The 14,122-nt window shown below is 39.4% G+C and overlaps 1 pseudogene; it reads right to left on the reverse strand.

Moving 5' to 3' along the window:
• Window positions 1–11,911: 11,911 nt before the first annotated feature.
• On the reverse strand, window positions 11,912–13,267 carry LOC134380454 (elongation factor 1-alpha 1-like; annotated as a pseudogene).
• Between the last annotated feature and the right edge of the window lie 855 nt (window positions 13,268–14,122).

Consider the following 14,122-nt stretch of genomic DNA (forward strand, 5'->3'; position numbering starts at 1 on the left):
AACACTGCCACATTGGAAATCAAAATTCCACATGAGTTTTGGAGGGGACAACACATCCAAACTGCATCAGTGATGAAATATTTCATTTCTCTTAAAAAAAATTTTACTTTATCAATGTACAATGTAGTTGATTTTCATGTCCCTTTCCCCCTCTCTCTCCCCCCAAATATTTTATTTCTTAAACAAGGAATCAATAGTTGATTTCCCCCACCTCTGAATGTTGGTATACCATCACGTAGACATAGGCTAGAAACACTCAATATCATTAGTTAAAGAAATTAAAATTTATATTTTTAGTACTATTTTATATATACTGAGCGAATTCAAAACAAAATAAGTAATTTTCTTATGCAAAATCTTGCTGGACTTAATATAAAGACATAGTTCATAAATATTAGCATGGCTAAGAATCAAATTAAAGATTCTTATCCTGAAGATCTGAGAGGACCCAAGAAAACTGCCTTGTTTTGTAAGCACCACAGATTATGTTGATATAAGTGTTCAGAGAAGTACACTTTGAAAAACATTTTTGAGAAAACTGCTAGTCATGGATAAAAACAATCTAAATGAGCTCCCCTGGGGAGGATCTGGTTTCTGCTTTTTGCATAGAGATCATCACATCACGCACTTCACATCTGGGGCACTTACGCTCTAGTTATACTAGCACAAGTCCCGCTTACCTACTTTGAAATAATTACATAACTGATTTTTAGAAAACAAGGTTACTAAATGCCCAGGGAGAGAGCCTGGCCCTACCCACTTAAGCATAACCAGGCCAACCTGATGCAATGGGATTCTGGTGTTGGTTTTGTGTTAGTCCACAACACTTTAACATAGGTTGCTTTAGTGATGTTCCATGTTTTCTGTCTGTTCTGTGAAGTAAGAAGCTTTGCTCCTCTTTGAAACAGGTGTTTTGCCAAAGGAAACACATCATTTGAAATCAGGTGCATATTCTTAGGTGTTAGAATTCATGATTGTGGCAAATGATTACAGAAATGCTATGATAGTCTTTGGAGCTATTTTAAAATGTCATACCACATTATTTTTGAATCATAAAAGCTTACAAATGATACCAGCTCAAGTTGAATATTGTGTGACTAAGGTTCTTAGGATATTCTGAAGCCCACTGGAATTTTTTTGTATGTCTCTACAGGGAAAATGCAGGAAAATTGAAGGTACGTAATAGCATAAGAGACCTTAGGTTGTTTATCATGAGGATCTCCTGGGTTTTAAATGAAATTTCAAAAAATGATTGTTTCAGCCTGAAAAATATTTTAGAAAACAACAAAGGAAAACTTATTTTCCAAAGTTTAACCTGTGTTTTTACATCGAATGCTTTCTGTGTGCCGGTGATAAAGCCTCTTTATTCTTTATCCCTACATTTAATGCTGGCCTTGGATCCTCAAAAAGTCTCTGTTTGCTTTAAATTTGTTCTTCTTAGCCATGGCCAAACTTGTTTTTGAGATTTTTTATTTTTTAGATTTTTACTCTTTGGACTATGAAGAAGTTAGGTTCTGATAACTTGTTTATTTTTCCTGATTTTTGCCTTGCTGATTTAAATGATCAGCCATTGCATTTTTTCCAATTAAACTTTCACAAGCCTTTGTGAAAGATGTGATTTAACTCCTAATTGCTCCATATACTATTTAATGGTTTCTATTAAAGAAAGCATAATTTATTTTCTAAAACTAGTTATACACCAGTGTATTCGTCCATTTTTGTTTTGCTAGAACAGAATAACTGAGACTGGGTAATGTACAAAGAAGAGAGGTTTATTTGGCTTATGATTCTGGGACAGCTGCATCTTGCAGGGGCCTCAGGCTGCTTCTCCTCAAGGCAGACAGAGGTGGGCAGCCGGTGGGTACAAGCAGGTCACATAGCGAGAGGAAGCAAGAGAGAGAGGCGTGGTGCTAGGGTCCTTTAAACAACCAGCTTTTGCAGAAATTAATAGAGTGAGAACTCACACACAACTTCCACCCACCAGGGAGAGCATTAATCCATTCATGAAGGATCCGCACCCATGACTCAAACAGCTCCCAACACTGCCACATTGGGGATCAGATTTTCACATGAGTTTTGGGGGGACCACACATCCAAACTATCAACCAGACGTGCTTTTTCATCTTGTCCCTGCTACTGAGACTGTTTTCCTCTAGCCTACAGTCTGAAATATTTCCATTATTGATATAGTCTCAATTTGGCTCTTCTCCGTTTTGAAGCCTTTCCTTAAAATCCCCTGCCACTTTGTTATTCTTTGTCCTACTCACCAACCTCCAGTATTGCCATTATCCCATGGTAATGTGATTTTTGACATGTCTGTCTTCACACTAGAAAATAGTTCACAGAAGTCAGGAACCTTATTTTCCAATCTACCATGCCAGTGCATTGACTACTGCAAATAAAATGCCATATAAATACTTAAAGAAATGTATCTTCATTTAGGGTCTAGATCTCTTAGATGAAATCCACATGTTCCTACCCACATAAACATTTCACATTTTATTATGGACAAGGAAATTTGAATTAGATAAATTTGTCTTCAAATGTGAGAAGTTAGGACTCTGCCTCAAAAATGGATTAGCAACCCCCTTACTCTAATATAGGGGCCTCTGATACCCGAAGACAGGATTTCTCAACTGTGGCACCACTTGCAATGTGGGCTGGATAATTCTTTGTTGTGGGAGGCTGTTCTGTGTATCATAAGACTTTAGCAATATCCTCAGCATCTACCCACTAAATCCTAGTAGCTCCCCCTTTTCTAATTGTGACAACCAAATATGTCTCTGGACATTGCGAAACATACCCTGGAGGGCAAAATTGCTCTTGGTTGAGATATAAAAACCTAGAATAATGACTTTTCCAACTTCAGGTCAATCAGTCAGTATCTGAAAGAGATTTCAAACATCATTAGAAAAGCTAATCCTGTTAGCTCTGTGAAACATTCATTTTTTAAGTTTTAATTGCCCCTTTACACTTCCAATTACTTCACAATGTAAACTTACAATTTCTCTTTAATATTTACCCCAATCTCATTTTTTAAGCCACCCTTCCAACATGTATTTCAATTATACCTGTTGTTGCACTTATCTATTGCTTCTTAACAAACCACCTCAAAACTTAGTGGCATACAACAACCACCACTTTGTTATGTGCAAGAGTTTGTGGGTCAGAAATTTGGACAGGGCATAGTAGAGGTGGCTGGGGATGCTTAGGACAGCTCAACTGGGCCATATGTACAGAGCCTTGGTTCTGCCTGTTAGTACAGTTCGTCAGTACTGGTACTGGAATGTCGAGTATGGCTCCTTAGCTTATGTGACTGGTGTGTGGGTTGGGATGGCTGGAAATGTGGGGATGGATGGACATCCATCTCTTTCCATGCTGCCAGTTTGTGCTTCCTCACAGCATGGCAGTCTCAGGGTACAGAGACTTTTTACACTATCCCCAGACCAGGCAGTTCCAGAGAGTTGGACAGAAACTGCAAGGATTTTTATGTTCTAGTCTTGGAAGTCCTAGAATGCCAGTTCTTTTGCATTTGATTATTTAAGGAATTCGCCAAGTCCAGCCCAGATTTGAGGGGTGGGATGTGTGTGTGTGGGGGGGGCGGGATGTGTGGAAGGAAATAGGCACTACCTCTCTTTAGGGGAATAAAATGTATATACAGGGAGGGAAAAAATAACGGTAGCTCCTATGGTTCCAATGTTTGCTCCTCCCAAATCTCATGTTGGAACTTGATTGCCATTGTAACAGTGTTAAGGGGTTAGAAAATCAGACTGTGGAATCTAAAAAGAGGTAATTGGATTGTGAGGACTCTGCCCTTATGAATGGATTAACCCATTCATTTATTAATGGGTTAATGGTTTAATGGGCTATCAGGGAATAGACTGGGGTCTTTATAAGGAGAGGAAGAAAGCATGTGGAAATGCCCTTCTGCTCTTCACCATGTGATAATCTGCATCACCACAGGACTACGTAGAGAGTCCTCACCAAAAAGAAGGGCCTCACCAGATGTGCTCCCTGAACCTTGGACTTCCCAGCTTCCCAAACTGTAAGAAATACACTTCATTTCTTTATAAGTTACCCAGTTTCAGGCATTCTGTTATAACCAACAGAAAACTAGTACAGTGGCCATCTTAGAAACAAGCAACCAAATCTGCACAGGCTTGAACAAGATGCTCTCTTCTCTTTTCTACTGTCCTAGGTAGGTTTTACCACTTCTCCCGGATTTTGGGCAGCCGATTTCTGGAAATAGACAACAGGGGATAAATAGTCCATTCAGGTTTCTAGGATATTCCTTCACATTGGACAACAATTCTTCCTGCCTGCCCGCCCCCCCCCCCGACTTTGTTGACAATTAGAATTTGGTGGCCTACTGTAAAGACATCCCATTTTGGAGGAGACTTCCTAAACTCATTTGTAAAGTTTTGTTTTAGTTCTTCTTGGATATCCTTCAGGATATAACATCCTGGGAAGCATGATAAGCTGATGGAAATTTTCCTTCTAGAAGGATCTGTCATGATTTTTGGCTTGTCATAAACATAAACCATGCGCATGCATGGTCTCAGAGGTGGTTTAGTGGAGAGAGGGCGTGGAAAAAGACAGGCCTGGGTGTAAATCCCACTGCACCTCTGGGGGCCTGACATGAGTTCCTTCACTTCTCTGACCCTCATTTTCCTTCTATGAAAAGTGAGTAAAATATGCCTACCTTGAAGGTTTTCATTAGGTATCGATTGTTGGAATACAGTCCTCTGTGGGTCTCATGTTTTTGCACATCTTGCAAACAGTGCAGTGGACTGCCTTTATTCCAGACTGTCATTTCAAAGTTGGTTGTAGAGCAAAAGGCTTGGAAAATAATGACTGTTTCTAGCACAGAAAGCAGATTTGCTTCCTGACCGGGATAATGAGACAATGTCTACCTCTGGGGCAAAGGTTAGGCGGGCTCACTGTCCACTATAAAAGATTTAGGTTTCCTAAGATGAAGTTTGTCTCAGCTTAGTAATCAACTATGTGTGCAGGGGTGAAGTGGCCTTCCTCCTGTCACCCTGTGAAATTCAGGCTTGAGGAATTTATGCAAATGATGACATTCTGGCTACTGCTATTGCTATGTTAATAAAGTCCTTTGTTTTTGACCCAGAAGTCTGGTATATCCTGCCAGCGTCTATGAAACTGCGGCAGGCTTCTTTTAGCTTCCAAGTAGGTAAAATCCCAACTCTTCGCAGTTCTTGACACTGATACGGCTCCAAAGCAGGGTACACATGTGGGAATACTGCAGGTTTTGATTCCAGAGTGCTGACCTCCACTGCATTCTCCAGAAGAGGAAGGATACGTATAGATTCTTGTCTATTTCTCTCCTAATTGATTTCCACCTCCCTTCAAAGGTATCTATTGTGACTATGTCTTACTGTTGATCTGTAGACTGGTAGTAATTAATGACTTATTCTCCAATCATCTCCTATTTATTAGCTTCTTCAGATACTTTTTGCTTACTTCTGTGGATTTTTAGACTTTTATGCTAAAGTTCTAATATTTCAGACCTAAACATAATCCTTAGGTCCAGATGTTGGGCTTTGAGAATCAGAATATTGGGGATTGTCAGAATTCTGGTAATTGGATTTTATAGCTGGCTGGACTATTTCTAGAGAAAGGAAAATGTTTTCCTGGCAGGTGCTAACTGCTAATGTATACATGGTTCCTTAGGGCCAAGTCTTTTAGTAAGTTGTAGTTCATGTCTTCACAGTTATTTCATATCTAAGAAATCTATGAAAATTTACCAATTAAAGGATATTGATTACTAATTACCATAATTTACTTGAACCTAGGCTATACCTACCTCCTTGGCAATTCCAGGTAGCCAACTCTCCTACTTCCCAAGTGGTTATATTAGTTGCATGTCTTGAATTCCAAGCACCAAGAATCAACTTTGGCTAACATAAGCAGAAGAAGAATCTACTGGAAGATAGCAGTAAGGTTTACCGACCAGGTTTGGAAAATAAGAGAAACTGAGCTACCTCCAGGAATCTGGATAGCACCAAGTATATGGTGGTCTTCTCGGGATGCTGTTCCAACCATTCTTTTTCTTCCTTCACTTAAAGTTTAAAGTCTTGGGAGAGAGAGTCAATTGGCCATCCTGGTCATTGGTTTGCTGCTGGGCTGGGGAAGGTCAGAGAATCATGTTTTATGGTTCCAGATTGTACACAATGGAGGCAGTAATTTCCCAAAGAAAAGCAAAAAAAATGGAGGTTGGAGTAGCAAAAAGTGACATGTGTCTTCCATACTGGCCAGTGAAAGCATGTCTTCTTTTCTCAAAGAGCTTTTGCTATTTAGTACCACAGAAAATTCACCTTCTAACCTTAGAGGAGACTCAGTAGGTCTGGGATGGGCTTGGGAATTTGTATTTTAAAGAGCTCTCCAGCCAGGGGTAATAAATAACCAGTCTTAGGCTAACATCGAGAATAAAATATTTTTTTCTGTGCAGAAGTGGGAATTCTGAGGGACAGTTTTTAAACTCTGATGTTATACTCTTGATATAACTTCATGCTAATTGGATTAAAAAATTGAGAATTATAACATTTTAACTCTAATTTTGGATTGATTACCATTATGGGCTGAATTGTTTCCCCTCTTCCTCCCTCCTGCTTTTTCCCCTCCCTTCATATGTTGAAGTCCTAACCCCCAGTACCTCAGAATGTGACCGTGGGAGTATTTGAGATAGGACCTTTAAAGAGGTAATTAAAATTAAATGAGGTCTTTGGGGTGGGCCCTAATCCAATATGACTGGTGTCCTTATAAGAAAAGGAGATTAGGGCACAGACACACAGAAGGAAGACCAAGTGAAGACGCAGGGAGAAGGCTATCTACAAGCCAAGGAGAGAGGCCTCAGAAGAAACCAGCACTGCCAACACCTTCGTCTTGGACTTCCAGCCTCCAGAACGGTGAGAAAATAAATTTCTGTTATTTAAACCACTCAGTGTGTAGTATTTTGTTATGGTAGCTCTAGCTAACTAACACAGTTACAAACTGGAGTAGCAGGTTCACAGATTTATTGACATCACAACTCTCATGGAGAAATAAACAATAGTCCTTATATTCTTCTGATTGACCTGTTTTTCTTCTCAAGCTCCACCTTTAGAATAACAGAAAGAAACAAAAACGGGCAAGAAAATTTTAATACTTTTCTATAATGCCAGTTTTATTTAAGAATTTAAATTGTGTCCTTGGATTATTCATTCTCTGTTGATTATTGGCCAAGTAAATGAAGATTTTTGTACCCTCTTCTGCCCCTCTTCAAGACGGTTTGTGAGGATAGGGGAAAGGCTCATATCTTACGTAGCTTTACGGGGTTGGGTAGAATGGTGCTTGGAACTATACAATATCATCTGGATCTTTTTAGAGTGATCATTTGGGGGCTACTCTCCTGCTAAATCTGGTAATTGTTCAGATCCCACAATTCCACTGGCCTTTTGGGGATTATTCTTGGTACCTCTCTATTGCTGGCATCTACCGTCTCAGTCATTTTTTCAGGACCTGAAGTTCTGATCAGGAAGCTCTCTGTTGGTTGAGTGGTGCTCTCACTGCCTCCCCGTACTGTCACCAGGACGTAGGGGATCCTCTGGATTCACGATGTGGGGAGCTAGGCTCCCATATTGACCTGCTTTCTCCCCTGCCCTCCGTTATACTGCTCCTTTCCATACTGAAGGAGGTTAGGTGCAGACCTTCTCCTAGGCTTGCCATGAGGGATGCATATCAGGAGGTCTGAGGTCCTTGGGCTCCACATACCTATCAGGATATTCCTAAAGCTCCTGTGTGCTTCGAGGTTGGGTGCTGGAGGCAGGGAGGGGACAAACAGCCTTTATGTTTCCCCTACTCACCGCTTCTGCTCCCTTCTCAGCCTTCTTCACTGCTAATCAACCAGGCCAAGAATGGATGTTTTCTCTCAGTCTTTCTGTGGTGATGGGATCTCCCTTAGGCTGAGATTACCAATTTTGGCTCTCTCCAAAAAAGATAAGGGAGTCTAAAAAATCCTTTTGCTCTATTTTTCTCCAAAAAAGTTACTGCATTTTGGATATCAAAAGCTGAATATTAACACTATTTTTTCTTCTTTGCGTTCATGTTATAGCAATTCTAAATCTCCCCTAGGCAAATTTACTGTCAGAATAGGAGCAAGGTTAGTATAAGAAAATGCAAAACAGAAAATCTCATTAATATTTTTAAAAAGTCATGTTATTACTAACTCTCAAGAACTGCTATGGAATGATTCCTATCTCTCACTAATAGATGTAATTATGTTTAACGTCAATTCAGTACGTTGTGGGTAAGTTTAGTAACACTCCTTTTGCTTAAAACATTTCTTTGAGGTAGTTCTACTGCTTTAATCCGTTGAATAAGATTTTCCTGGATGATCTCTACCTGCTTTCTCCAACCACACCTGAGAGCTGACTGAGAAATCTTACTCAAATTCTCAATGTCATAGTCAGTTCCCCTAAGCACAGCTTAAATTGGTTGGAAAGCAGCTGAATGAGAGGACACAGTCTGGCAATGTGATCAAGGACATTTTATTTCTATTTTGAGAAGCGCGTCACTTCACATTTTCACCAGGATGAAGTTGGATTAATTCTCCATTTGTGTGTGATGTTCAAATTAGAGCTCACATCACCTGGGAGTAAAATGTTCCTTATGGACTCCAAACTACATTGTTCTCCCGAACCTAAAGCAAATCAACTCATTTTTCACAGTGTAGGGATAGGGGAGGTCAGTCAGTGTGTCCACCAGCAACATTGAATCACCTTCTCCCTTCTCCTCTTGGGTGCCTAACAAAAGTCATTTGGCTGCTTATTATTGTTCTCAATTTATCTCAATTCAAGATATTGATCATCTACTAGGCAATTAGCATAAGGCTGAGCATTGTGTGGAATATTAAGTAAATACCTGGAGCTTATAACCTTGGTGGGTCAACTTGACACTTGAATGGGAAACAACACAAAGCAAAATAAAAACTGAGTCAAAAATATTTAGTAAGCCGAAAGAAATGAAAGCATATATCCATACAAAGTCTTGTATACAGATGTTCATATCAGCTGTATTTATAATAGCCCCAAACCTGAAATAACCTTTGTTAGTTTTCTGTTGCTGTGTAACATACCAACCCCAAATTTGGTGATTTAAAATGACAGACATTTATTATCTCATGATTTCTGTGGATCAGGAATTTAGAAGCGGCTTAGCTGGGTGGTTCTGGCTCTGGGTCTCCCATGAGGCTGCAGTCAAGCTGTCAAGGAGCTGTGGACATCTGATTCCAGGCTGCATTTGAAGGATTTGCTTCCAACCTGGCTCACTCACATGGCTGCTGACAGGAGACCTCAGTTTCTCATTTCATGGGCTACTCCATGGGGCTCCTTGAGTTTCCTCACAACATGGCAGCCAGCTTCCTCCAGAGCGAATGATTCAAAGGAGAGCAAGCAGGAAGCCCCAGTCCTCATCTGACCTAGTTTCAGAAGTTGCATATCATCATTTGCACTTTATTCTATTCATTAGAAATGAGTCACTAAGCCCAGTTTGTACTGGAAAGGTGGGGAGGGGATTAGGCTCCACCTGCTTAAGGGAGTAGTATCAAAGAATTTGTGGACATATTTTAAAACCACCACACAACCTAAATGTCCATCAACAGGAAAAGTCATAAGGCAATTGTTTGCCTATCCATACAATCAAATACTACTCAGCAATAAAAAAGGAAGTTTTGATACACGCAACAATGTGGATGAATCTCAATATAATCATGCCAAGTGAAAGAAGTCAGACAAAAAAGAAGACACACCGTAGGATTTAGTTCCTGTAAATTATAAAAACACTCAACTATATAGACAGAAAACACACCAGTGGTTGCCTAGGACAGGGTTAGAGAGAGAAAGTGATGAAGTGAGGGAGGAAGGGATTTGAAAGGGGCACAAGGAAACCTTTGGAGATGATGAATATAGTCATTAACTTGATTGTTGTGACAATTTCAGAGTTGTGTAAGGAAAAATAAACTTATCAAATTGTATGTTTTAAATATATGCATTTTATTGTATGTCAATTATACCTCAATAAAGCTAAAAAAAATTATGGTAAAGACAAGAAAAATTTTCAGTTTATATACCAGTTATATTTTCCAGAACTTTAGTTTTTAGCTCTGTCTCCTTAGTCACCAAATATAATTAATAGGTCTGGGACTATATCCATTGCAGTACAGTTTTCAGCATGGAATGAACTTATTAACCTCTTTTAACTAAGGTAATATTTATGGGACTCTGGGTTCTTATTCAGTTAATCAACACTCTTCAGGTTATTGTCATTTTTAAAATGACTTCTTGAAAAATTTTAAATATATAAAGTCAACAATATCTATTTTGAGCATTCACTGAAAATCAAACTAAGTTCTTCCACAAACATGCTCCTTTATCTCAGTTTATTAAATTACTATTCAGCAACCAGCACAACCTAGAAACATCTACTACTTCTCCTTCATTGACTTCTTCTTCCTCAACCCATCCTTTGCAATTCATTAATTCAGTAGATATTCATCGAGCAACTGCCACATGCCAGATGCTGTACTAGTTGTTAGGTGTACAGTGGTGAGTAAATGTCCCTGATTCCTAGCCTCATGTAGTCTATTAGTCCATCTCTGTTGCTTGTAACTGGGTAATTTATAAAGAAACAATATTTATTGCTTATTGCTTGTTTTGGAGACTGGGAAGTCCAAAGTCCAGGGAACACGTCTGGTGAGGTGATTCTACAGTAATACAGAGTGTCTCATGGCAAGAATTGTAGAGCAGAGAGATAGCTTCTCAGTCCTTCTCCTTTTAAAGCCCTTAGAACCATTCCCATGACCACCATTAAACCATCAACTTATTTATCTGTTAAATAGTGCATGGTCCTCACAATCTAACCACTTCTCCAAGACCCCACCTGTCAATTACCATAACTGGATTTCCCACCCTCTTAACTCTCTCACAGTGAGGATTAACTTTCTAATACATGGACTTCGGGCGACACAATTCAATCTAAGGCACACAGCTTACGTTTTAGTAGAGGATATAGTCTCCAAGTCTGGTCAATTATATACCAGAAATGCCTCTAATATCCCCTTTATCCTCCATTCCCCTTGCTACTGATTCAGCTTAAACACTTAAGTAACTTTCTAACTGGTCTCTGTCTTTTTTATGTTCTCAGACTAGTTTCTTCTCTATATTTCTGCCAAAGTCTGTTATTTATTTATTTTTATTTATTTTTTATTTTTTTTCTCTTTTAAAAAAAATATTTTATTTTATTTTATTTTGTCTATATACAATGTGGTTGATTATTGTGGCCAATTTTCTGATCAGATCTTTTTTTTTTTTTTAAACTTTTATTTGTCGATATACATTGTGGTTGATTATTGTAGGGAGGGAGGTTTTGGTAAGAGGTTTTGGCAAAGTCTGCTTTTTAGAACATAGATTTAATTATGTTATTCTCTGAGTCAAATCTTTTTTATTTTTTTCTCATTAAACTTATTTTATCTCATTTTTATTTTGCAGGCTGGCCAGTAGTGGAAACTGAACCCTTGACCTTGGTGTTACAAGGCTGCACTTTAACCAACTGAGCTAACTGACCAGCCCTTAAACTTTGTTTTAATGTGTCTCAAAATTCTGTGACAGATTTTTGGTCAAGTTGTTTCCATTAAAAAGTTCTAATTTTAAAAACTAATAACGTAAAACTGCCACACCTAAAACAAAACAAAATGATCCACAAAACAGTCTCCTTTCCTTCTGAAGGTTTTATGATGGATTGTTATCATTAACCAGTCTTTTACTAACCTTAAGTGTCCAGTTGAGACAAAGAGTTATGAGACTGTTCTTCCACCCCTAATTAAGACTGAGATGGCAGGTATGAGGGATAATATTCATTTTGCCTTCTGAGCTTTCTGGGCAGACTTGGTGACCTTTCCAGTTCCCTCAACCTTCTTGTCCACTGCTTTGATGACACTCACAACAACTGTCTATCTTGTATTACAAACATCAAAATGACCCAGAAAAGGACAGTCAGAGAAACTCTCAACACATCTGGGCTTCCCAGGCATGACATTAACAAGGCAGCATCACCAGATTTCGAGAATTTAGGGCCATCGTCCAGCTTCGTACAGAACAGCGATCAATCTTTTCCTTTGGCTCAGCAAACTTGCAAGCATTGTGAGATGTGTGACAATTCAGCACAGGGTCAGAGCCAGTGCTGATTTGACCTGGATGTTTCAGTACAATCCCCTGAGTAGTGAAGCCAGCCGCTTCCATTGGTGGGTCACTTTTGCTGACACCAGCAACATTGCCCCAATGAACATCTATGACAGATACGTTCTTGAGATTGAAGCCCACATTATCCCCAGGAAGAGCATCACTGAAAGCTTCAGCGTGCATTTCAACAGATTTTACTTCAGTTGTAACATTCACTGGAGCCCAGGTGACCACGATGCTGGGTTTCAGAACACCAGTCCCCACCCAGACCACAGGGACAGTACGTAATACCAACAGTTTTGTAGACATCCTAGAGTGGCAGACCTGAGGGCTTGTCAGTTGGATGAGATAGTGGTAGGATGCAATCCAGAGCTTCAAGCAGCATGGTTCCACTGGTATTTCCATCTTTAGGGGTGACTTTACATTCCTTGAACCAAGGCATGTTAGCACTTGGCTACACTTGTCATCATTCCAACCAGAAATTGGTACAAATGCTACTGTGTTGGGATTGTAGCTAATTTTCTTAATGTAGGTACCGACTTCCTTAACAATTTCCTCATCTCTCTTCTGGCTGTAGGTTGGCTCAGTGAAATTCACTTAATTAATACTAACAATTAGTTGTTTCACACCCCTTCTGTAAGCCAAAAGGGCATGCTCCCACTTCTGCTCACCAATCCTAGAAGCAACAATCAGCACAGCACAGTCAGCCCCAGATGTGCCCGTAATCATATTTTAAATAAACTCTCTATGTCCTGGGTCATCAATGATAGTCACATAATACTTGCTGGTCTCAAATTTCCACAGGGAGATATCAATGTGATATCAACGTTCATGCTCAGCTTTCAGTTTATCCAAGATCAAGGCATACTTGAAGGAGTCCTTTCCAATCTTAGTAGCCTTCATCTCAAATTCTCAGTGCTTCTTTTGTCAGTCGCACCACATTTTTAGATAAGATGGCCAGTAGTGGTGGACTTGCTCAAATCTACATGTCCAATGTCAATAATGTTGATATGAGTCTTTTTCTTTCCCATTTTGGCTTTGATTTAGTGGTAGTTTTCATGACACCGGTGTTCTGTTGGCAAACTCATTGTGAAAAAGCTGATTCAAATAATTTTTGATGGATCCATATTACCAGCTGAATGGAATTCAAACTTCTTCATGATTCGGCTATGGCCTAATGACTTAGTTTCAATTTTACCAACTCAGCTCCCTCATTTATTCTAGCAGTACTGCATTACTTGAAGTTCCCCATCACGCTGTGTGTGCATACACACTTTGCTGTTGCTTGCAAATGACCTTTGACTGCTCCTTCACCCAATTAATTCCAGTGCATTCTTCAAGACATGTTCATATAGACCTCCTTTCTAAAGAACACCAACTCATAAGTAGAAATTATCCTCTCTCAACATGTGTATTCTCGTAATTTAGCACTTATCAGGGTACAATGCAACTCAGTACTGAGGAAGAAAAAAACAGCTCTAGTTCCCAAGTAGGCTACAGTGTTATCCTGATGAACATAACATTTTCACAGAATACCAAAATTGTATGATGCTACTCTGTGCATAATCCTCTTAATGGATCAAAACAACAACAACAAAAAGAATCCCCCATCATCACTCCTGAGAACAGAACAAAAACACTGTGTTAACCACAAAACGGCCACACATCCCCTTTTCCAGTGAAACCGAGTGGCTGCTGCTGCTGTACAAATTATAGATTTAACCCCATTCCATTCCTCCCTTCTCCTAGATAAAAATTATTAAGATACCCACTTATAGAATTGCTCCTACTTTCTGACAGCGCCTGATGCAGAGAAAACACATTTCCTTGAATCTTCCACAAAATTACCCAACACAAGCCCAACTCAAACCCTATAACACATTCCT

Source organism: Cynocephalus volans, chromosome 1, assembly GCF_027409185.1.
Source record: "Cynocephalus volans isolate mCynVol1 chromosome 1, mCynVol1.pri, whole genome shotgun sequence".
Lineage (NCBI taxonomy): Eukaryota > Metazoa > Chordata > Mammalia > Dermoptera > Cynocephalidae > Cynocephalus > Cynocephalus volans.